Here is a 25,299-nt window from a genome sequence, read left to right as displayed (position 1 = left end):
ATATTTACATGCACACACACACAAATGCATATATAACGTGTCTATTTACCTTTGTGAAAAAAATGATGGAACTATAATACAATGTTATTGACTATTATCTCTAAATGATAGAATTACAGACTTTCTTTTTGTATGATTTTACTTTTCCAAATCATACAATTAATATATGTGGCATTAATCATTTATGACTTCCATGTAGAAAAGAAAGTACTGTGACTATTGTGATTTCAGGATTTGAGGGGCTTATGTATAATTATCAAACAGCCCAATACTTTAACTCTTTCTTCAAGATTCTAAGGGAATTTCAGAGATAGAAGAAGAACCATGCTGGAAAACATGGATGGAAACCAGCTTTTGTATTCTTACAAGCTATTTTGGAATGTTGTTGTTGTTGTTGTGTGCCCTTAAGTCAATTCCACCTCACAGTAACACTATATGACAAGGTAGAAGGGCCCATAGGGTTTCCTAGGCTGTAATTTTTATGGGAGTAGATCACCAGGTCTTTTTTTCCTGAGAATCAGCTATCGGGTTCGAACCACCTACCCACCAGGGACCCTTTATTTTGTAATGCCCAGACAGAAACATAAATTTATTATCTCATTTCATTATAGAAAATAAAAGCACTAAAATAAAATCTCAAACTTATCTCTGAGAATATCCTACAAACTTAAGGCTTTTTCTAAATTACATTCCACAACTGAAAAGCAACTGAGGAGCCAGATGGCACAACCTCAAAAAATAATTATTTCCCACAGTATGAACCTTGTCCAATCAGAAATATATCCACGAGACCAGGCATACCTGGAACTGTGGGTATAAACTAAACATCCGATGCATCAGTTAGGAACCCTGAAAAGCAGAGGGTTGCCTCTGGAAGAAAGAAACAGATGCTCTAGAAGAAAATGCTTCTACAGAAATTGTTGCAGGTTAAAATTTCCCAGCTCAGAACTAAGTTCTGCCTAGGCTTTTGCCTTCTCCTGACCAAGAATGACCAGCAGAGGCTCAGGAGTTCCACACGAACAAAGGTTTATTTTTATTGTGGTAGAGAGAAGACAGAGGCTTGGGGAGAGGGAGAAGGAGAGGGCCTTCCGCCTATGGTAGCCTCCAGTCTCTCCCAGAACAAAGGACCTCCCAGGGTGGGGGGAAGAGGTATTATCTCTACTCACACAATGGGTGGAGATTTCCAAGAGAAGGGGAGGGATTATGAAAATCAGATGTGCGCAGCTGGAACTCAAGATGGACCCTCCCCCAAGAGCTGTCGAAACAAGGACGGAGTCGGTTGTGAGGGCTGCTGGGGTGTGGAACAGGACTCACTCTGGGATGTTGCACAAGCTCCAAACCCGGCGGGGAAACGAAAAACAACCCTGAGGAAGTTGCCACTTAACTGCTGCTGACAAAAATGTAAGAAAAGGTTATTTACTCAGAAGGGAATACGTTCTAACAACCCATAGGAGGGGAGGGGCGGTGAAGCTTGTGCTTAGGCTTCAGTTAGGAGTATTGACCCAGAGTTTACTTACCTCAGCCAGTCGGCTTCCCCGTCTGTCTCAAAATGGTGAGGAAACACCTCTGACCTAGAGTTGGAAATCACTCAGAAGCCAAGAGGAAGCCTGAACCATCTGGAAAATATGAAGAGAACAGTGGTACACCTGTTTCCGTAGTGAGGCCAAGAACCAAAGCCCATTTGGAGTAATTTGAGGAGAAAATGGGGGTGAGAGTTGATAAAGTAGAGATTACTTTTCTGTGAAGGGGAGCAGTTAGAGCAGGTACTGAAGTGAGATGTGGAGTAAGAAAAGATTTTCATACCACAGCGATAATGTTTGTATGTTTGTGTGTATCAGAGACCCAGTATCAGTTTCAGAAAATGGTGGCTTTCCCTTGCTCTGCATAAAGTGGAATGCTTAAGGAAAGGTAACAGGAAAAATAATTTGCCTAAAAGAAATGTATGTTTGTGTATTTCTCTAATATACATGCACTTACACATATATATTCAAGCACAGTACTGTAAAATAATCTTCACATCTGTAATACGTTGCTTTCATATTCACAGATACACTGAAAATAGAATTTCTGCTGAAAATAAAATGTTCTGAGAAGGAAGAAGCAGGTCAGTTTCAGAACAATTAAGCTCAGAAATATTTGAATATTGCCTTCCTCGCGGGCTTGGTTGTGGAATGGAATCCAGAAAAAGCACAAGTTTGTAGACTATTCTCAGAGATAAGTTCTTGAAATGTTTTATTTTAGTGCTTTCATTTTCTATAATGAAATGAGATAATAAATCCCTATTTGTGTCTGAGTATTCCAAAATAGCTTGTAAGAATAGAAAAATCTGACAGTTGCTGGGAAAAAAAGAAAAAAACAAAACAAAACAAAACGTGAAAATAGCTGAATCTTGTATTATCCACAATCTTGTATTTATCCATTCAGGCTATAAATGGCGTTATTGTTGAGAAGAAGTTAAGAAATTTTCGAAAGAGAAAGAAAGTTTTTGTGGAGAAAAATGGCATTTGTTGCTCACTAAATACAACTGTGTGAAGTTAATTTGATTCTCCTTTTATTGGTAATGAGTAAAAATATAATAGAGAATTATCGTTCTTTTGTTCTTCAAATGTTTACTAGTCCCAGGATGAGCAAGGGTCAGGGCACACCACTCCTTGAAATGACACTAGAGGGGATAAGATACTGTCTCTGACCTCTGAGAACCTTGTAATCTTCCCAAGTAAAAATAATGATGAAGGATGGAAACAGGTAAGTAAGCAGGCAATTCACAAAATGAAAAAAAAAAAAAAAACAGCCTAGAAATGTGCATAAAATATTCATCTTCATTAGTAATCAGGAAATAGAACTTTAAAAGAACAGCGAGATACCGTTTTTTATCAGTCAACTTTGAAGAGATGTTTTAATTATAATACACAGGATTGGCGCATAAGATTGGTCTTCTTATTAATTATTGGTTGGAGCATAAAATGGAAAAAAAAAAAACCTCTCTGGAATATAATCTGGCAACATGTATCAAAAGAATTAAAAGTATTCTGTGGCACAAATCCTTCTCCAAGAATTTAAACGGAGGAAATAGATTTTTTCTTTTATTGTACTTTAGATGTAGGTTTATACTACAAACTAGCTTCTCATTAAACAGTACACATACAGTTTTATGACATTGGTTAACAACCTCATGACATGTCAGCACTCTCCCTTCTCTACCTTGGGTTCCCTATTACCAATTTTCCTGTCCCCTCCTGCCTTCTAGTCCTTTTCCCTGGGATGGTGTGCCCATTTAGTGTTGTTTTGTTTTATGGGCCTGTCTTAAAAAAAAAAAAAAATTTTTTTTTTTTTCTAATCTTTGGCTGAAGGGTGAACCCCAGGAGTGACTTCATTACTGAGCTAAAAGGGTATCTGGGGGCCATACTCTAGGGGGTTTCTCTAGTCTCTGTCAGGCCAGTAAGTCTAATCTTTTTTTTGTGAGTTGGAATTTTGTTCTGCATTTTTCTCCAGCTCTGTCCGGGACCCTGTATTGTGATCCCTGTCAGAGCAGTTGGTGGTGGTAGCCAGGCACCATCTAGTTGTACTGGACTCAGACTGGTGGAGGCCATGGTAGTTGCGTGTGGTCCATTAGTCATTTGGACTAATCTAGGAAGTAGATTATTGAAGTACTCAAAAATGGAACAATGAGAATGTTCATCACATGTTTTTTAGTAGCTAAAAAAGAAAAATATTACCAATGAAAGTGCCCTGAAATGGAAGATTTGTCAAAAATATGGCACATCTTATAATACTATGTTGCTGTTAAAAACTAAGTGGTAGAATAATACTGAATAGCACCAGGAATTTTATAATTGGTGAAAAAATAAGACCACAAAACATTGGGTACAATATGATATAAATAATGTATGTGTATATATTGTATAAGACATTACATATCCATGAGTGGTAGGATATACACAAAGTTAAAGTAGTTATGACAAGAAATAAGATTGTAGGTAGTTACTATTTTCTTATTTTTGCTTCTTTGTAGGTTCTAAATTTTTTACACTAAACATATAAATACTTCTTTGGTTAAAAAATAAACTTTTGCTTAAACAACATTAGTCTGTCTATGATTTGGACCCAAACTTCGTGTACCTACTGAGAGTCCATTGACTGCCTCATTTTTCTACTCGGTTGATTACCACCATCACTGAATTGCCCTCCACTCTCATATTGGATGAAAGATCATACATTGTAGGGTGGGATTTGGCTTCCTGAGAATCTACTGAGGAGCCAGATGGCACAATCCCAAAATGTCCATCAACTGATGAATCAATAAATAAAATGTGGTGTACCATATTTACCTTTTGGCTGGTAGTCAAGTGCTTAACAGTTTATACCACCCAAGAACTCCATATATACAATGGAATGTTATTTGCTCATAAAATGTGATGACATATTGATACATGCTCTGACAATGATGAACCTCAAAAACATTATGCTAAGTGAAAGATGCCAGGTACAAAAGGTCATATATTATATGAGTTCATTTATAGAGAATGGCCAGAATGGATAATCCCAAAGAAACAGAGTAGATTAGTGGTTTCCAGAGGCTGAGAGGGATGGGGAGTGATTGCTAGTAGGTAGGGGATTTCATTTCAGGGTGATGAAATGTTCTGAAATTACACAATGGTGATGGTTGCACAATGCTGAAAGTATACTAAAAGCCACTGAATTATGTATTTCCAAAAGGTAAATTTTGTGATACGTGAACTATATATCAAGAAACCTCTTATTAAAAAAAAAATGCTATGAAAAATCAAATGTGATAATCTATGTAAAATGCTGGACACAATGCTTGGTATATAATCAACCCTCAAACAATTGCTATTACTATCATGCTTTTTTAGCTTGGTTGAATTTATGAAGCTTTGTGTGCTTATAAAGTCACTCGGAAAAATGGATGAGTCAGCTTGCTTTTGTAGAGAAGAAAGAGATGACAAATCACTGAGTGTGATCCTGTGTTCTATTGTGGCCATGACAGCTGTGAAATCTGGCTCTGAAGGCTAAGGGGGCAGAAGTCTTAGTGGCAGAGGGTGGGGTCAGTATGCAGACCTGGAAAGACACACAGACAGTGTTTGTCAGGCTCGGGGGAGAACTTTCCTGTTCCCCAAGGCTGGAACAAAGAAGCACTGTATGTGCCTCACCAGAACCAATTTTGACTGTAAGACACAGTAAATTAGGGAGAATTTCTTGCAGAATATATGTTTTTACCAACGTCATAAACACAATTTCTGCTACCAAGAGAGGAAAGGTGAAATTTAAGAAGAAAAGAACCCCTTTAAAGCTGAGCTTTCCACACAATCTGGGGCTATATAATCCAATAAAAAAAACTTAATGTTTCTACGGTGTGTTCTGAAAGAACCACTTTACTGTGACAAGATTGTCTATTACGTGCATGAGGCCCTGAAGGTGCACACTCCTGCAGATTATTAAGCTATTAGATGTGTTCTCTTATTGAATTTTTTTCCTTTTTTTAAAGAAAGGAGAGAGGGAATGCATGAAGAAAGACTTTTAAGAGAGAGAGAACATCATCAAAAATGCATTTTTTGCCTGCAAAGCTCCAAATTCATCCTGTTGAATTCTAATGTTTAGAAGTTCAAACCATTTTAAACTTTTGATCAACACAATAACCAGGCAACCCCATGTGTGTCAGAGTAGAACTGTGCTCCATAGGGTTTTTAATAGCTGAGTTTCTGAACATAGATTACCAGGCCTTTCTTCCAAGGTGCCCCTGGTTGAACTCGAACCTCCAACCTTTTGGTTAGCAGCTTAGTGTGCTAGCTGTTTACACCCCCAGGGACTCCAACCAGCACAATAAGGACTAAATATTTGCCTAGTATTACCCGTGTTCCTTTCATTGTGAAAATCTTTAAAAATGTGACAAAGACTTACAGGTGCCCTCTTAACTAATTCAGTACTGGGATTTATATGAGGAATAGGGTCTTTCCACCTGAGTCTGTCTCATGGCGCCTGAATCCAAAATGAGCATGATCTTAAAGTGTGTTATAAACAGTACGCTATAAATGTCAAAAGACTGTAATACTAAGGATGATGAGCATGACAGTAACAACAGTAAACAGTTCGATCTTTCCATTTTGAGTTTTGGGGATTGACGGTAATGCCTGCCTCAAGTTCTGACGGTATTTTAAGTTACAGAAAAAAAGGAGATGATTTAAATGTACTGATCACACATACATGGAAACCCTGGTTGCATACTGGTTAAGTGCTGTGGCTGCTAACCTAAAGGTCGGCAGTTCAAATCTGCCAGGAGCTCCTTGGAAACTCTATGGGACAGTTCTACTCTGTCCGATAGGGTCGCTATGAGTTGGAATAGACTCCATGGCAATGGGTTGGATCACACATACACACACAGAGTTATCCACGTCCACAGATGTATCCAACAGATTCCCAGTTGCCAACACTCTCTGTTCCATTCAGACAACTTTTTTTTTTTTTTGCTGGCAAACAGAAATTTATTCTCTCACAGTTTCAGAGGCTAGAAATCCAAATTCAGGGTGACAGCTCCAGAGGAAGGCTCTCTCTCTGTCAGTTCTCAGGGAAGGTCCTTGTCGTCAGTCTTCCTCTGCTCTAGGAACTTATCAGCCCAAAGACCCTGGGTCCAAACAATGCACTCAACTCCCAGTGCTTCTTTCTTTTCTTTTTTTAAATAATTTTTGTTGTGCTTTAAGTGAAAGTTTACAAATCAAGTCAGTCTGTCACATATAAACTTATATACACCTTACTACATACTCCCATTTACTCTCCCCCTAATGAGTCAGCCTGCTCCCTCCTTCCAGTCTCTCCTTTCATGACGGTTTTGCCAGTTTCTAACCCTCACTACCCTCCCATCTCCCCTCTAGACAAAAGATGCCAACACAGTCTCAAGTGTCCACCTGATACAAATAGCTCACTCCTCATCAGCATCTCCAACCCATTGTCCAGTCCAGTCCATGTCTGATGAGTTGTCTTCAGGAATGGTTCCTGTCCCGGGATTCTTCTAGTCTCAGTCAGACCATTAAGTCTGGTCTTTTTATGAGAATTCGGGGTCTGCATCCCACTGTTCTCCTACTCCCTCAGGGGTTCTCTGTTGTATTCCCTGTCAGGGCACTCATCGGTTGTGGCTGGGCACCATCTAGTTCTTCTGTCTCAGGATGATGTAAGTCTCTAGTTCATGTGGCCCTTTCTGTCTCTTGGCCTCATAATTATCTTGTGACCTTGGTGTTCTTTGTTCTCCTTTGATCTAGGTGGGTTGAGACCAATTGATGCATCTTAGATGGCCGCTTGTTAGCATTTAAGATGCCAGATGCCACACTTCAAAGTGGGATGCAGAATGTTTTCTTAATAGAATTTATTTTGCCAATTGACTTAGATGTCCCCTGAAGCCATAGTCCCCAAACCCCCACCCTTGCTCCGCTGACCTTAGAAGCATTCAGTTTATTCAGGAAACTTCTTTGCTTTTGGTCCAGTCCAGTTGAGCTGACCTTCCCTGTATTGAGTGTTGTCCTTCCCTTCACCTAAAGTAGTTCTTATCTACTATCTAATCAGTAAATAACCCTCTCCCACCCACCTCTCATAACCACAAAAGAATGTGTTCTTCTCAGTTTAAACCATTTCTCAAGATCTTATAATAGTGGTCTTATACAATATTTGTTTTTTTGAATCTGACTAATTTCACTCCGCATAATGCCTTCCAGGTTCCTCCATGTTATGAAATGTTTCACAGATTCATCACTGTTCTTTATCGATGTGTAGTAGTCCATTGTGTGAATATACCGTAATTTATTTATCCATTCATCCATTGATGGACACCTTGGTTGCTTCCAGCTTTTTGCTATTGTAAACAGTGCTACAATAAGCATGGGTGTGCATATATCTGTTCGTGTAAAGGCTCTTATTTCTCTAGGATATATTCCGAGGAGTGGGATATGGTAGTTCTATTTCTAACTTTTTAAGGAAACGCCAGATAGATTTCCAAAGTGGTTGTACCATTTTACATTCCCACCAGCAATGTATAAGAATTCCAATCTCTCCACAGCCTCTCCAACATTTATTATTTTGTGTTTTTTGGATTAATACCAGCTTTGTTGGAGTGAGATGAAATCTCATCGTAGTTTTAATTTGCATTTCTCTAATGGCTAATGATCAAGAGCATTTTCTCATGTATCTGTTAGCCGCCTGAGTATCTTCTTTAGTGAAGTGCGTGTTCATATCCTTTGCCCAATTTTTAATTGGGTTGTTTGTCATTTTGTGGTTGAGTTTTAACAGAATCGTATAGATTTTAGAGATCAGGTGCTGGTCAGAGATGTCATAGCTGAATATTTTTTCCCAATCTGTAGGTGGTCTTTTTACTCTTTTGGTGAAGTCTTTAGATGAGCATAAGTGTTTGATTTTTAGGAGCTCCCAGTTATCTGGTTTCTCTTTGTCATTTTTAGTAATGCTTTGTATTCTGTTTCTGCCTTGAATTAGGGCTTCTAACGTTGTCCCTATTTTTTCTTCCATGACCTTTACCGTTTTAGTCTTTATGTTTAGGTCTTTGATCCACTTGGAGTTAGTTTTTGTGCATGGTGTGAGGTATGGGTCCTGTTTCATTTTTTTGCAAATGGTTATCCAGTTATGCCAGCACCATTTGTTAAAAAGACTATCTTTTCCCCAATTAACTGACGCTGGGCCTTTGTCAAATATCAGCCACTCATATGTGGATGGATTTATATCTGGGTTCTCAATTCTGTTCCATTGGTCTATGTGCCTGTTGTTGTACCAGTACCAGGCTGTTTTGACTACTGTGGCTGTATAATATGTTCTAAAATCAGGTAGAGTGAGGCCTCCCACTTTGTTCTTCTTTTTCAGTAATGCTTTACTTATCCAGGGCTTCTTTCCCTTCCATATGAAGTTGGTGATTTGTTTCTTCATCACATTAAAAAATGTCATTGGAATTTGGATCAGAAGTGCATTGCATACATAGATGGTTTTTGGTAGGATAGACATTTTGACTATGTTAAGTCTTCCTATCCATGAGCAAGGTATGTTTTTCCACTTATGTAGGTCCCTTTTAGTTTCTTGCACTAGTACTTTGTATAGGTCTTTTACATCTTTGGTAAGATTTATTCCTAAGTATTTTATCTTCTTGGGGGCTACTGTGAATGGTATTGATTTGGTGATTTCCTCTTCGATGTTCTTTTCGTTGATGTAGAGGAATCCAAGGGATTTTTGTTATGTTTATCTTGTAACCTGAAACTCTGCCGAACTCTTTTATTAGTTTCAGTAGTTTTCTGGAGGATTCCTTAGGGTTTTCTGTGTATAAAATCATGTCATCTGCAAATAGAGATACTTGTACTTCTTCCTTGCCAATCCAGATGCCCCTTATTTCTTTGTCTAGCCTAATTGCTCTGGCTAGGACCTCTAGCACAATGTCGAATACACAATGTCGATAAAGGGCATCCTTGTCTGGTTCCCGTTCTCAAGGGAAATGCTTTCAGGCTCTCTCCATTTAGAATGATATTGGCTGTTGGCTTTGTACACCCAAAGGATGCCCTTTATTATGATGAGGAATTTTCCTTCAGTTCCTATTTTGCTGAGAGTTTTTATCATGAATGGGTGTTGGACTTTGTCAAATGCCTTTTCTGCATCAATTGATAAGATCATGTGGTTTTTGTCTTTTGTTTTATTTATATGGTGGATTACATTAATGGTTTTTCTAATATTGAACCAACCTTGCATACCTGGTATAAAGCCCACTTGGTCATGGTGGATTATTTTTTTGATATGTTGTTGAATTCTATTGCCTAGAATTTTGTTGAGAATTTTTGCATCTATGTTCATGAGGGATATAGTTCTGTAATTTTCTTTTTTTGTGGTGTCTTTACATGGTTTTGGTATCAGGGATATGGTGGCTTCATAGAATGAGTTAGGTAGTATTCCATCCTTTTCTATGCTTTGAAATACCTTTGGTAGTAGTGGTGTTAATTCTTCTCTGAATGTTTGGTAGAACTCTGCAGTGAAGCCATCCGGGCCAGGGCTTTTTTTTGTTGGGAATTTTTTCATTAGCTTTTCAATCTTTTTTTTGTTGTTGTTATGGGTCTATTTAGTTGTTCTATTTCTGATTGTGTTAGTTTAGGTAGGTAGTGTTTTTCTAGGAATTCATCCATTTCTTCTAGGTTTGCAAATTTGTTAGAGTACAATTTTTCTTTAATAGTCTGATATGATTCTATTAATTTCTTTTGGGTCTGTTGTGATATGGCCCATCTCATGTCTTATTCAGGTTATTTGTTTCCTTTCCTATATTTCTTTAGTCAGTCTGGCCAATGGTTTATCAATTTTGTTAATTTTTTTGAACAACCAGTTTTTGGCTTTGTTAGTTCTTTCAATTGTTTTTCTGTTCTCTAATTAATTTAGTTCAGCTCTAATTTTTATTATTTGTTTTCTTCTGGTGCCTGATGGATTCTTTTGTTGCTTGCTTTCTATTCAAGTTGTAGAGACAGTTCTCTGATTTTGGCTCTTTCTTCTTTATGTATGTGTGCATTCATTGATATAAATTGACCTCTGAGACCTGCTTTTGCTGTGTCCCAGGGATTTTGACAGGAAGTGTTTTCATTCTCGTCGCATTCTGTGAATTTCTTTATTCCCTCCTTAATGTCTTCTATAACCCAGTCTTTTTTGAGCAGGGTATCGTTCAGTTTCCAAGTGTTGGATTTCTTTTCCCTGATTTTTCTGTTATTGATTTCTACTTTTATGGCCTTATAGTCAGAGAAGATGCTTTGTAATATTTTGGATTCTGCTAAGGCTTGCTTTATGACCTAATACGTGGTCTATTCTAGAGAATGTTCCATGTGCACTAGAAAAAAAAGTATACTTTGCGGCTGTTGAGTGGAGTGTTCTGTATAAGTCTATGAGGTCTAGTTGGTCGATTGTAGCAATTAGGTCTTCTGTGTCTCTATTGATCTCCTTACTGAAAGTCCTATCCTTCTCCGAAAGTGGTGTGTTGAAGTCTCCTACTATAATTGTGGAGGTGTCTATCTCACTTTTCAGTTCTGTTAAAGTTTGTTTTATGTATCTTGCAGCCCTGTCATTGGATGCATAAATATTTAATATGGTTATATCTTCCTGGTCAATTGTCCCTTTAATCATTATGTAGTGTCCTTCTTTATCCTTTGTGGTGGATTTAACTTTAAAGTCTATTTTGTCAGAAATTAATATTGCTACTCCTGCTCTTTTTTGCTTGTTGTTTGCTTGATATATTTTTTTCCATCCTTTGAGTTTTAGTTTGTGTCTCTAAGGTGTGTCTCTTGTAGGCAGCATATAGTTGGATCGTGTTTCTTTATCCAGTCTGAGACTCTCTGTCTCTTTATTGGTGCATTTAGTCCATTTACATTCAGCATAATTATAGATAAGTATGAGTTTTTTAGTGCTGTCATTTTGATGCCTTTTAGTGTGTGTTGACAATTTCATTTTTCTACTTACTTTTTTGTGCTGAGAAGTTTTTCTTTGTAAATTGTGTGTTCCTCATTTTCGTAGTAGTTGAATTTATGTTTTGTTGAGTCATTATTTTTTTTATTTTTATTTTTTTTTTGGTTTTTATTTTAAATTATGGAATTGTTATATCTCTTTGTGGTTACCTTAATATTTACCCCTATTTTCCAAGTAAAAACCTAACTTGTGTCATCCTATATCGCCTTGTTTTCCTCTCCATATAGAAGATCTGTGCCTCCTGTATTTAGTCCCTCTTTTTGATTATTGTGATCTTTTACATAATGACTTCAATGATTCCCTGTTTTGAGCAATTTTTTTCTTTTTAAAACTAATCTTATTTTGTTTTTGTAATTTCCCTGTTTGGGTTGATTTCAGGATGTTCTGTTCTGTGACCTTGTGTTGTGTTGGTATCCGATGTTATTGAATTTATGACCAAACAATTTCCTTTAGTAATTCTTGTAGCTTTGGTTTGGTTTTGTAAATTCTCTAAGCTCAGACAACTTTTATGGAGGACTACTGTGAACTTAAGGAGCCCTGGAGGCACAGTGGTTAAGCTCTCAACTGCTAAGCCAAAGGTTGACAATTTGAACCCAAAACATGGGAGAAAGATGTGGCAGCAGACTGCTTCCATAAAGATTTACAGCCTTGGGAACCCTATGAGGGCAATTCTATTCTCTCCTATAGGGTCACTATGAGTCACAATCGACTCAACGACATCAGTTTTGGTTTTGGTTTTTACTATAAACTTGTCACTGTGCTAAGCATGGAGGGAAGTATAAAGATATTGAGTCCACGATGCCGGGTGTCAAGGACTTGAAATTTCACAGAGGAGTAACAATGAGAGCACTAACCTTCCCACTCTGAAGCCCAACCAGTGCCAGTAATAAAAGCAAGGGTTCCAGGAGCATAGAGGGAGGTTGGCAGAGAGGAGGTTAGTGAGGAGTGCATAGATAAAGGGCCACTGAAGCCAGCTCTCTCATAATGAAAATGACACTGAACCAAAAGAAAAACAAGTTTCAGCTCTGGCATTGCTCTCTTGCGTGGCCTCAGACAAGTCATTCAATCTCTCTAGGCCTTCTTACTTCTAAACAGAGGGAGTTGAACTAGATAACCTCAAGGTAGCTTCAAACTTTTACATATGTCTACTAAAAGAAACACTTTTTTTTATATCTAATAGGAAATTTTTTTTTAATTATTCTAATCTGCCATCAGTGTGCTAAGATGGAAAATTATACGTTTTGGGGAGTATCTTGTCTAAACGTTTCTGGAAAATAGAAAAGTATCTAAGCTGAAGTGGAGTGGAGACAGGAGGAAGGCAGTGTTGGTGTCAGGGGGTCCCAGCAAAGAAGTCTTCCCTAAGGAAGTCAAATATGAATTTGATTTTGAAGGTTTAACTGTAGTGTCCAGATGAAGAGGGAGGCAAGGGAAAGATTTTGCCAAAGTAAAAGTGCATAGGGAGTTTGTGGGTGGTGCAAACTGTTAACATGTTCAGCTGCTAAGCAAAAGGTTGGAGGTTCCAGTTCACCCAGAGACACCTCAGAAGAAAGTCCTGACAATCTGCTTCCAAAAAATCAGCCACTGAAAAGCATATGAAGCACAGTTCTACTCTGACACACATGAGGTCGTAATCAACTCAATGGCAACTGTACAGAGGGTAAGAGAATATGGCCTAGCATGAAATTGCAAGTAGCCCAATTAGAAAAGAGTACAGAAGGTGAGTGATGTTGTTGTTGTTAGATGCCATCAAGACAGTTCCGGCTCACGTCGGCCCTATGTACAACAGAACAAAACACTGCCCAGTACTGCGCCATCTTCACAATCTTTGTTATGTCTTAGCCCATTGATGCTGCCGCTATATCAATCCGTCTCCTTGATGGTCTTCTTCTTTTTTGCAGACCCTCTACTTTACCAACCATGATGTCCTACTCCAGGAACGGATCCCAGCTGACAACATGTCCAAAGTATGTGAGACGATGTCTCGAAGTCTCGCAATCCTCACTTCTAAGGAACACTCTGGGTGTATTTCTTCCAAGACAGACATGTTTGTTCTTCTGGCAGTCCTTGTTGTTGTTGTTAGTTGCCCTCCAGTCGGTTCCGAATCATAGCGATCCTATGTACAACTAAATGAAACACTGCCTGGTCCTCCACAATCCTCACACTCGTTAAGCTTGAGCCCATGGTTGCAGCTGCTGTGTCAGCCCATCTCGTTGAGGGTCTTTCTCTTTTTCACTAACCTACTTTACCAAGCATGATGTCCTTCTCCAGGGACTGGCCCCCCTCCTGATAGCATGTCCAAAGTATAGGAGATGAAGTCTCACCATCCTTGTTTCTAAGGAGCATTCTGACTGTACTTCTAAGACAGATTTGTTTGTTCTTCTGGCAGTCCATGGTATATTCAATATTCTTTACCAACACCATAATTAAAAGGCATCAATTCTTCGATCTTCATTATTCATTGTTGTCCACCAGCTTTTGCATGCATATGAGGCAACTGAAAATATCATGGCTTGGGTCAGGCACACCTTAGTCCTCAAAATGACATTTTTGCTTTTTAACACTTTAAAGAGGTCTTTTGCAGCAGATTTGCCCAATGCAATGGGTTGTTTGATTTTCTTACTGTTGCTTCCATGGGCGTTTATTGTGGATTTAAGTAAAATAAAATCCCTGACAACGTCAATCTTTTCTCCTTTTATCATGAGGTTGCCACTTGGTCCAGTTGTGAGAATTTTTTGTTTTTTTTATGTTGAGGTGTAATTCATACTGAAGGTTGTGGTCTTTGATCTTCATCAGTAAGTACTTCAAGTCCTCTTCTCTTTCAGCAAGCAATGTTCTGTCATCTGCATATCTCAGGTTGTTAACAAGGCTTCCTTCAATCCTGATGTCCCGTTCTTCTTCATAAAATCCAGCTTCTCAAGTAATTTGCTCAGCATACAGATCGAACAGGCATGGTGAAAGGATACAACCTGAAGCACACATTTCTTGATTTTAAACTATGTAGTATCCCCTTGTTCGTTTGAATGACTGCCTCTTGGTCTATGTACAGGTTCCTTGTGAGAGCAATTAAGTGTTCTGAAATTCTCATTCTTCACAATGTTATTCATAATTTACTATGATAAACAAAGTTGAATGCCTTTGCATAGTCAGTAAAACACAGGTAAATATCTTCCTGGTATTCTCTGCTTTCAACCAATATCCATCTGACATTAGCAATGATATTCCTCTTTCCACATCCTCTGCTGAATCTGGCTTGAATTTCTGGCAGTTCCCTGTTGATGTACTGCTGCAACTGCTTTTGAACGTTCTTGAGCAGAATTGTACTTGCGTGTGATATTAATAATATTGCTTGATAATTTCTGCTTTCTATTGGATCACCTTTCTTTGGAACGGGCACAAATATGGATTGCTTCCAGTCAGTAGACCAGGTAACTCTCTCCCAAATTTCTTGACATAGAAGAGTGAGCACTTCCAGCGCTACATCTATTTCTTGAAACATCTCAATTGGTATTCCATCAACTCCTGGAGCCTTGGACTTCTTCCTTCAATACATTCGGTTTTTGATCGTATGCTACGTCCTGAAATGGCTGAACATCGACCAATTATTTTTGGTACAATGATTCTGTGTATTCCTTACATCTGCTTTTGATGCTTCCTGCACCATTCAATGTTTTTGCCCACTGAATCCTTCACAATTGCAACTCAAGGCTTAAATTTTTTCTTCAGCTTTTTCAGCTTTAGAAATGCCAAACGTGTTCTATCCTTTTGGTTTTCTAAGTCCAGGTCTTTGCACATTTTATTATAATATTTTAGTTTGTCTTCTCGAATAGCCCTTTGAAATCTTCTGTTCAGCTCTTTTACTTCATCATTTCTTCCTTTTGATTTAGGTACTCTACATTCAAGAGCAAGTTTCAGAGCCTCTACTGACATCCATTTTGGTCTTTTCTTTCTTTCCTGTCTTTTTAATGACCTTTTGCTTTCTTCATGTATGATGTCCTTGATGTATTTCCACAGTTCTTCTGGCCTTTCATGATTAGCTTTCAATGTGTCAAATCTAATCTTGAGATGGTCTCCAGGTTCAGGTGGGATATACTTAAGGTCATATTTTGGCTCTCATGAACTTGTTTTAATTTTCTTCAGCTTCAACTTGTACTTGCATATCAGCAATTGATGGTCTGTTCTGCAGTCAGCCCCTGGCCTTGTTCTGACTGATGATACTGAGCTTTTCTAGTGTTTCTGTCCAGACTAAGACAAAAGGTAAGCAGGGAGGTAGAAAAAATTGCAATTCCCTCTTATGTCATATTCTCTTAGACCTTTATATGAAGATTTTTTCAATTGTAGAAATACAACATGATTTGGTTGATGTTCTAGAAAGGCCACTTTGGTAGCAGTGTGAAAGATGGACAGGGAAGACTAGACCCAAGAGATGCTGAAGGCAGAGGGATTAGTCATAGAGCTATCACAGTAATCCAGTAGGAAATAATAAGGGACTGAATTAAGTCTATGACAATATAGATAGAAGAGGACAGCTATGTGAGATTATAAAATATAGTATATGTAGAAGTCAGACCTGGAACACTGTAAAACCATAAAGTAGAATTGTGGCCAAATCACCATATCCATCAGCACCCTGCCAGGTCCTTTATACTGTAGTCTTTTTAAGAACATGTCTCTGGCCTCATGAAGCACAGAAGAATAAAATAATATTCAAGACTAGACTAACAAACATAGTCTTTCTCTCCTTGCCTATACCTCCTCCACATTAAGCTCCTTCTGAAATGGTGGTTCTATGTGGTCTTGCTTGTCCCAAGTGATTCAGCCCCTGCCCACAGCTGATGGGGCCAAAGCTGTACACCTGGTCCAAGATGAATCAATGAGCTTCTCTCTAAAATTCAACCTAAGAAGTACAGAGGTCAGGAGATGTAAAGACCATGGCCACTGGTCATGTAGATTCAAACTGGAAGTCATTTCCAGCTGTGCACACATTGAAAGGAGCAGAAATAATCTGTTTATAGAAAGAAGCATGAAAATCACTAACTTGGTGGAAGAAAAACAGACAAAGGTCCTTAGAGCATAAGCAAGAATGAGAGGTTGTTTCTGATTTTTCATTTCCCCATCCAGGCTTAGCTGCACTTCTGGTAATTGGGTTTCTTGATTTGGGTTCATGGTTACTTGAGGTGGTATAAAGTTAGTGTCTGTTCCTTGTAACCAAACCATCACTAATTCTAGCACAGCCTGATAGGTTGGAAAGAACATGACCTATTCTAAGAAAAATTAGAAATGGTATAGCTAGAGTCTTCCTAAGATATACTCACCATTCCCCCACTGAATAACTATGTTCCAGCCACATTGGTAAATATCCAATACCTCGCCTAACCTGGCGGGTACTGAAGGAGAGGTGAGCCAGCCTGCCTGAGGGTTGAGATGGGTATTGCTGACCTTTCTGAGGCAGTCTGCTATAGTGATTAAGAACGCAGCCCTGGTGACACACTGCCTGAGTTTGTATCCTAGTTCCACCTCTTAGCAGCGTGAGCTAGGTCAAGTGATGTAACCCTCCCTGTCTGAGATTGTTCACCTGAAAAAATGAGGATAATAATAACTACCCCATAGATTTTGTGAGGATGAACTGAAATTAAGTATGTAAAGCAGTTAAAAAGTTCTTTGCAAATGAAGGTGCTAAAGAAATATTAGTCATTGTGATCTTTGTAATTATTATTTATAACTCTCCATTTCTCATCAACCACCAAGTACTTTTAATTCGACTCTCCACATGTCTGTTACATCCATACACTTCTTTCCATCAAAACTGCCCTTATACCAAGAGGTCAGTCTAAATCGTTGTCAGTGCTCTCTACAGTGGTTACTCTTTTCTGTTATCCCTGCCTCCACTCTTACCTGCTCCAAATTAATCTACACACAAAACTGGAGTGGTCCTCAAATTCAAATTAATTGATGTCGCCCCTGCTTAAAAGCTTCAGTGATTCCCTGTTGGCCTCAGAATGCATTCCTATCCCTTCGTGGTATATAGGCCCTTCATGATCTGCTTGCTGCTTAGCTATCTAGCCTTATCTCTTGCCATTTATTCTTTCCAATCTAGTTTCTGCTTTTGGAAAGCTCACTCACTGGAACTTGGTACACTATGGAACACTCTTACTCCTTTCTTCTTTGACTATCTTCTGGTCATTCTTTAGTTATCAGCATAGACATCACTTCCTCTGAGAATATCCTTTGATAATCATAAAATTTGTATTTATTCTCTACTACAGTGTAATCAATTCAAGTTTGAGCAAAGTATATTACTCACCATTCTATCATCAATGCTTAATATAGTGTTTGATACAATTTGTTAAGTGCATCAATGAATGACTGTGTAGTGCATGAAGCTAGTATGAAATACAGGAAGTTATGTCCATGGGGGAACACCAACAGTGCACCCAGGTTAATATATCTAAAATTGAATTGTTAATTCAAAGGATGAGACGAAGTGAGGGCCAAACAAGGACTCAAAGTAGAAGCTGACAATTCCAGAAAATTCAAGAAGCAGATGCAAGGAGAGACTATGGAGGGATTCACAAAGTTCAATAAAGAAACTCATGGTTACTTTTCATGGACCCCCCAAGCTGGCTTACACTAACATATGGAATTCATTTAAAGGGACTCCAGAAGAGTGGACAATAAGCAATGGGGAGGCACTGAAGGATTTAAAATAAAAAATGACATGATCAACTTTCTTTTTGGAGAAAGATGTCATTTTCAGCATTACAGAAGGCAATATGAAGGGGCAAGTTTGTTGGTATAGGCACTGACCAGTTAGAAGACCATGTCAAGAAACAAATGAGAGATATTGAGAGTCTGAAGGCAGTGGGAAAGGGTGAACAAATTAAGGTAACAAGATCAAACATTCAGAAAAGGACGTGGGGATATCATTGCTGATGTCAGATGGATCCTGGCTGAAAGCAGAGAATACCAGAAAGATGTTTACCTGTGTTTTATTGACTATGCAAAGACCTTCAACTTGTGGATCATAACAAATTATGTATAACATTCTGAAGAATGTGAATTCCAGAACACTTAATTGTGCTCATGAGGAATATCTACAAATACCAAGAGGCAGTCATTTGAACAGCACAAGGGAATACTGCATGATTGTTGGAAGGAATTGGTGTGTGTCGGGGTTGTATCATTTCACCATACTTTTTCAATCTGTATGCTGAGCAAATAATCTGAGAAGCTGGGATATATGAACAAGAAAGGGGCCTCAGGATTGGAAGAAGACTCACGAACAACATCAGATATGCAGATGACACAACCTTGCTTGCTGAAAGTGAAGAGAATTCAAAGCACTTACTGATGAAAATCAAACACCACAGCCTTCAGTATGGATTACACCTAAACATAAAAAAAAAACATAAAGAAAACAAAAATCCTCACAACTGGACCAATAAGCAACATCATGATAAATGGAGAAAAGATCGAAGTTGTAAGGATTTCATTTTCCTTAGATCCACAATCAAAGCCCATGGAAGTATCAGTTAAGAAATTAAATGACACGTTGTATTGGGCAAATCTGCTGTCACTTTAAGGACTAAGGTGCACCTGACTGAACCCATGCTATTTTCAATCGCCTTGTATGCATGTGAAAGCTGGACAATGAATAAGGAAGACCTAAGAAGAACTGATGCCTTTGAATTATGGTGTTGGCAAAGAATATTGAATATACCAGGGACTGCCAGAAGAATGAAAAAAACTGTCTTGGAAGAAGTACAGTCAGAATGCTCTTCAGAAGCAAGGATGGTGAGACTTCATCTCACATACTTTGGACATGTTATATCAGTCCCTGGAGAAGGACATCATGCTTGGTAAAGTAGAGGGACAGCTAAAAAGAGGGAGACCCTCAATGAGATGGATTGACACCAAAGTGACTACAACAATGGGCTCAAGCATATCAACAGTTGTGGGGATGGCACAGGACTGTGCAGTGTTTTGTTCTGTTGTATATAGGGTCACTGTCATGGATTGAATTGTGCCTCAAAAAATATCTGTCAACTTGGCTAGGTCATGATTCCCTTGTATGATTGTCTACCATTTTATCTTCTGATGTGATTTCCCTATATGTTGTAAATCCTTTCACTTTGATTTAATAAGATGGATTAGCAGCAATTATATTGATGAAGTCTAAAAGATTAGGCAGTGTCTTAAGCCAATCTCTTTTGAGATATAAAAGAGAGAAGCTAGCAGAGAGACATGGGAACCTCATACCACCAAGAAACCAGCACCAGGGGCAGAGTGCCTCCTTTAGACCAGAGGTTCCTGCGCTGAGATGCTCCCAGACCAAGGGAAGACTTATGACAAGGACCTTCCTCCAGAGCCAACAGAGAGACAAAGCCTTCCCCTGGAGCCAATGCCCTGAATTTGGACTTGTAGCCTACTAGGCAGTGACAGAATAAATTTTTCTTTGTTAAAGCTATCCACTTCTGGTATTTCTGTAACAGCAGCACTAGATGACCAAGACAGTGCTTTGAGTCAGAACAAACTCGACAGCATCTAACAACAGCAAGAAAGATCAAACACACATTAGGCCATATTAAAAATATCATTAAGGTTTAGTTTGCAGAGTGAATTGTAAAAACTAGCTTTAAAGGGCATGGCAAATGTAAGGAACTACAGAGTAATTTGTGTCTGTTATGAATTTGAAGTTTCAATTTGAGACAAGAGAAGCTAAGCATCACCTCTTCAGCCTATATGGAGCTACAATAACAATCTGTTTAAAAAAAAAAAAAAAAAGACACAATTACAGATGAATTCCCAAACAGGGTTTTTCTAGACCCAAACCAGGACTAGGACACTGAGGTGCACCATCTAGTTCATTGAGACTGTCTGCCCTAGGCCTTCCTACCAATTCCTTCCAGCTCTCAGATCCTGATGGCTATGGGCTCCTGTGTGAAGCTCAACAGCTCTGTCACCCACATGGAGTGTGATCCAGGACAGATCACAAAAGCTGCCAGCATCCCATTTCACTGAAGTCGGCATGCTTTTCATGCTTACTGACGATGCTGCCATAGCGCCCTGGGTGAGGAGACACCTTCCCTTGGAAAGTGATCGGTACAAGGAATATGTGTTTCAGTTGCCTCTACAAAACAAGAAGCTAATTCAGCTTGAGTTTTGTGTGACTTTCCTTTTCTAATTTTCAAACAAATGATTTTTGATGGAAACATGAGTTGAGACTTCATGGTTAAAATTCTTCCCCCAATTGTCTAACACCTGTTGGGAAAATTATCTCAAAAGGTTACATAAAATGTCAAAGGACAGCTCACATTTCCTGCTTTCTACCCCATTCCCTGTACTACCGCCCTTGGTCTAAAAAAAAAAAAGTCTTGAGGCTAGAAAACAGGGTAATCACAGTTTTGAAGTGAAGGAGAGAAGAGCTGGGGAGGGGAGCAAGCTAGACTGCTGGAGCACTTTGTGATGTCACAGGACTTCTGCGAGGTGAGAACCTGAGCAGTGAGAGCTTGTGCTAACCTGTCTGACAGCCAAGGTCTTGTTCCTTTCAAAGTAATCTCCCTTAAGCACTCCAAGACAGGCTGGCTTAGGCGGGTTCAATCCAATTTAATGGATGATTTGACAATGGAAAATTGAGGGGAGAAGGAAATGATACATGTTAGATATCAGCCCAGGTAAAGCTGAAAGGGTGCGGTACCTGTCATTCATTTACCAAGTGGGAAGCATCTGAAGGAGTAAATGTTCAGTCTCGGGGAACACTCTAGCAGAGTCTCTGGGGAGAGGAAACATTCATCTATCCTTTAAGCATGTGTTATGGATTGAATTGGACCCCCAAAAAGTGTCTGTCAACTTGGCTAGGTCGTGATTCCCAGTATTGTATGATTGTCTACCATTTTGTTATCTGATACAATTTCCCTATGTGTTGTAAATCCTATTCCTTTCATATTAATGAGATGGATTACTGGCAGTTATATTGATGAGATCTATAAGATTAGACAGTGTCTTAAGCCAATCTCTTTTGAGATATAAAAGAGATAAGTGAGCAGAGAGATGGGGGGACCTCATATCACCAAGAACGCAATGCCAGGAGCAGAGCACATCCTTTGGACCTGAGGTTCCTGTGCGGAGAAGCTTCCAGATCAAGGAAGGACTGATGACAAGAACCTTCCTCCAGAACCAACCTAGAGAGAAAGACTTCCCCGGGAGCTGATGCCCTGAATTTGGACTTGTAGCCTACTAGACTGTGAAAGAATAAATTTCTCTTTTTAAAGCCATCCACTTGTGGTATTTCTGTTATAACAGCACTAGATGATTAAGACACTCTGCTATATAGTATCCAAAGTTTGGAAGCATTACTGGGCAATCTCTAACAATTAGCCTATCCCTACTCAGTTTGGCACACAGCTTTTGTTGTTGCTTTGATTAGCTGCTGTCAAGTCAGGCCCAGACTCGTGGCAACACCATGCACAATAGAATGAAATACTGCCAAGTCTTGCACAATCCCCATCATCAGTTGAAGATCATTGGCTGATTTTTGGGAAGTAGATTGCCAGTCCTTTCTTCCTAGTACATCTTAATGTGGAAGCTCCACTGAAACCTGTTCAGCATGATAGCAACATGCAAGCTTCCACTGACAGATGGGTATGGGCTACACATGGGGTGCGTTGGTGGGGAATCAGACTGGTGTCTCCTGCATGGAAGTTAAGAATTCTAGCACTGAACCACACTCCTTTTAGGAACTGCCTTTTGCAAGTCAGGTGTAGCAGAATCACTGTTTGTGACCTCTTAGTTCTTATCTGTCCTCACTGCCAGATGTCTCTATTGCTAACCCTCCCCCTCCTTCTACATTTCTGCATATGCTTAACATCATCCAACTCTAATTCCCAGTTGATTATTTCCAAGTTCCACTGGTAATGAATGACCCCCTAATTTGACAGCCTTGGAACCTATACTCTTATGAAGTATTCTCATAAGCATCCCTTCTGGGGATAGTACAACCCAGGGGACTCAAGTCAATACTCTCCCTAAAACATGTTCCTTCCTCCCCATGCATTGGCTGGCATTACTGTCTGCCAAGTGTATTAGCAGAGAAGGAAAGACTTAACCAGTTGCAGCTTTAAGTGTTCTTTATCACATTTATGCTATTGCTGCTGTCATTCCACAAGGGTAGAACAGATGTTGACGTTTGCTTTTAACAACTACATCTCCCAGAGAAGGTCAGCATAGCATACTGGGAAGCCTAGGAATTCATTTTTAGAGGTCCTGATGACCCTTTTGCATGTTGCTTTAAAATTACTTATCTTGAACCTGTCATTATATACCCTTGCTTTCACTGACAGCATCCGAGGCCTTCTTGGCATTACGTACTGTGCTTTCATGGGAATTTTTTTTTTTTTTTTTGGAGAAGGAGGATCCAATTTCCTTTTGGAAAGGCAATCATTCATCTTTCTCTGCCCTAAGGCTTGTGTTTGGGCAACTACCTTCCTGTAGGCAGTTGGAATGCTGTAGAAAGAGGCTATCCTACAGCCTGGCCGAGAATATGCTCAAAAGGACAAATACTTCACTGCCTTCTATAGAATGTGGTTTATAGAATGGGTAATAACAATGTCTAAAACTAATGAGGAAACCCTAGTGGCATAGTGGCTAAGAGCTAAGGCTGCTAACCAAAAGGTTGGCAGTTCGAATCTACCAGGGACTCCTTGGAAACCCTATGAGGCAGTTCTGCTCTGTGATATAGGGTCACTATAAGTTGGAATCGACTCAACGGCAATGGGTTTGGCTTTTTTTTTTTTTTTTTTTTAACACTGATGAGATAACACTAATGAACAGCTAGATGATTGACATGGATTATCTAATTTAATCCTTGCAATTAATAAGTAGATACTATGACTATCCCCAATTTACATATAAGGAAACTAAATGATTAAATAACTTTGTTAAGGTCATAGAGCTAACAAGTCATGGGAGCTGAAACCTAAGCGTTATCTGTTTTTATGGGCCGAGCTATACTTCCCCAAAGTGGTAGTTGCAGACAAAGAAGGGGTGTTTTCTACATGGGCATTTGCTTATCGCTTTGTGGTCCCAGCCACCATCCCTCTGCTTTCGTGGTTCCCCAACCCAGTGAATTCTTTTTCTATTCTCCAGTGCCAAGGTTATTTTTAGCACTTTTAGTCACCTATCTTCCAGGTAGTTTCTACCATGCTAGAAAGGTCAAACTTTTAAGTAAGGTTGTCAATTTTTCAAAACAAGGGGGAAGACCTAGAATTAATGTAAAAAGTTCGGATTTTACTTCTGTTTAGTGACCACTGTGAGGTGGTTTTTGATTTTTACACCATGTTTCATGCAGTTTGTCACTGTCATGTATTATGACCAGAAACCCTCAATGGAAACTTCATATTTCCTTCTTTCCTCACTCTTTTTTTTTTTGGGTGCCTAGAAGCTACAAGGAAGAAATGAATAAGGAATGATTTTTAATATCAAATTAACCATGATTCAATTCAACCACCGTTTATTTTCTAGGTCTATGATATGCAAGACACGGTGCATGTTGCTGGGCCCAGTCCACAAGGACAAACACTACTTCAGCTCACAGCAGCTGAGGATCTGTTGGGTAAAAAATATGCATGCACACATATTAATAGAAATCATCTTTTTAGGTTGTTCTGTGATAAAATATCAATATCAAAAAAAAAAAATCCACTGCCTTCAAGTCAATTCTAACTTACAGCGACCCTGTAGGACAGAGTAGAACTGGCCCATAGGGCTTCCAAGGATGTAATCACTCAGTCTGTCTGTCTATCTATCCATCCATCCATCCACCCACCCACCCACCCATCCATCCATCCATCCATCCATCCATCCATCCATCCATCCATCCATCCATCCATCTAATCTATCTAATCTATCTAATCTATCTATCTATCTATCTATCTATCTATCTATCTATCTATCTATCTATGTAGTGCTTTAAGTGAAAGTTTACAAATCAAGTCAGTCTCTCATGCAAAAATTTATATACACCTTGCTATATACTCCTAATTGCTCTCCCCCTAATGAGACAGCACACTCCTTCCCTCCACCCTCTCTTTTAGTGTCCATTCAGCAAGCTTCTGACCCCCTTTGCACTCTCATCTTCCCTCCAGACAGGAGATGCCAACATAGTCTCATGTGTCTACTTGATCCAAGAAGTTCATTCTTCTCCAGTATCGTTTTCTATCCCATTGTCCAGTCCAATGCCTGTCTGAAGAGTTGGCTTTGGGAATGGTTCTTGTATTGGGCTAAGAGAAGGTCTGGGGACCATGACCACCAGGGTGCTTCTAGTCTCAGTCAGACCATTAAATCTGGTCTTTTTACAAAAATTTGGGGTCTGCATCCCACTGCTCTCCTGGTCCCTCAGGGGTTCTCTGTTGTGTTCCCTGTCAGGGCAGTCATCAGTTGTAGCCAGCCACCATTTAGTTCTTCTGGTCTCAGGCTGATGTAGTCTCTGGTTTATGTGGTCCTTTCTGCCTCTTGGGCTCATAATTACCTTGTGTCTTTGGTGTTCTTCATCCTCCTTTGCTCCAGGTGGGTTGAGACCAACTGATGTATCTTAGATGGCTGCTTGCTAGTGTTTAAGGCCCCAGACACCACTCTCCAAAGTGGGATGCAGAATGTTTTCTTAATAGATTTTATTATGCCAATTGACTTAGATGTCCCCTGAAACTATGGTCCCCAAACTCCTACCCCTGCTGTGCTGCCTGCCCTTCGAAGTGTTCAGTTTATTCAGGAAAATTCTTTGCTTTTGCTTTAGTCCAGTTGTGCTGACCTCTCCTG

The 25,299-nt window shown here is 39.3% G+C and overlaps 1 long non-coding RNA gene across 7 annotated transcripts in view; it reads left to right on the top strand.

The window, feature by feature from the left end:
* Window positions 1-1,069: 1,069 nt before the first annotated feature.
* Window positions 1,070-25,299, top strand: part of LOC111752887 (uncharacterized) — a 39,095-nt gene continuing 14,865 nt past the window's right edge. For 3 of the 7 annotated variants that reach the window (XR_010321450.1, XR_010321447.1, XR_010321446.1), the window contains exons 1-4: window positions 1,070-1,401; window positions 2,048-2,104; window positions 13,389-13,454; window positions 24,007-24,097. This is a non-coding gene — a long non-coding RNA (uncharacterized LOC111752887). Of the gene's footprint in view, window positions 1,402-2,047; window positions 2,105-13,388; window positions 13,455-17,753; window positions 20,282-24,006; window positions 24,098-25,299 lie in introns of those variants that run through there. The other 4 variants (XR_010321449.1, XR_002787781.2, XR_010321451.1 and 1 more) reach the window with 4 other exon arrangements.

This window comes from Loxodonta africana, chromosome 3, assembly GCF_030014295.1.
Source record: "Loxodonta africana isolate mLoxAfr1 chromosome 3, mLoxAfr1.hap2, whole genome shotgun sequence".
In the NCBI taxonomy this organism is placed as follows: Eukaryota; Metazoa; Chordata; class Mammalia; order Proboscidea; family Elephantidae; genus Loxodonta; species Loxodonta africana.
The sequence above is the reverse complement of the archived record's forward strand: the minus strand, read 5'-3'. Positions and strand labels throughout refer to the sequence as shown.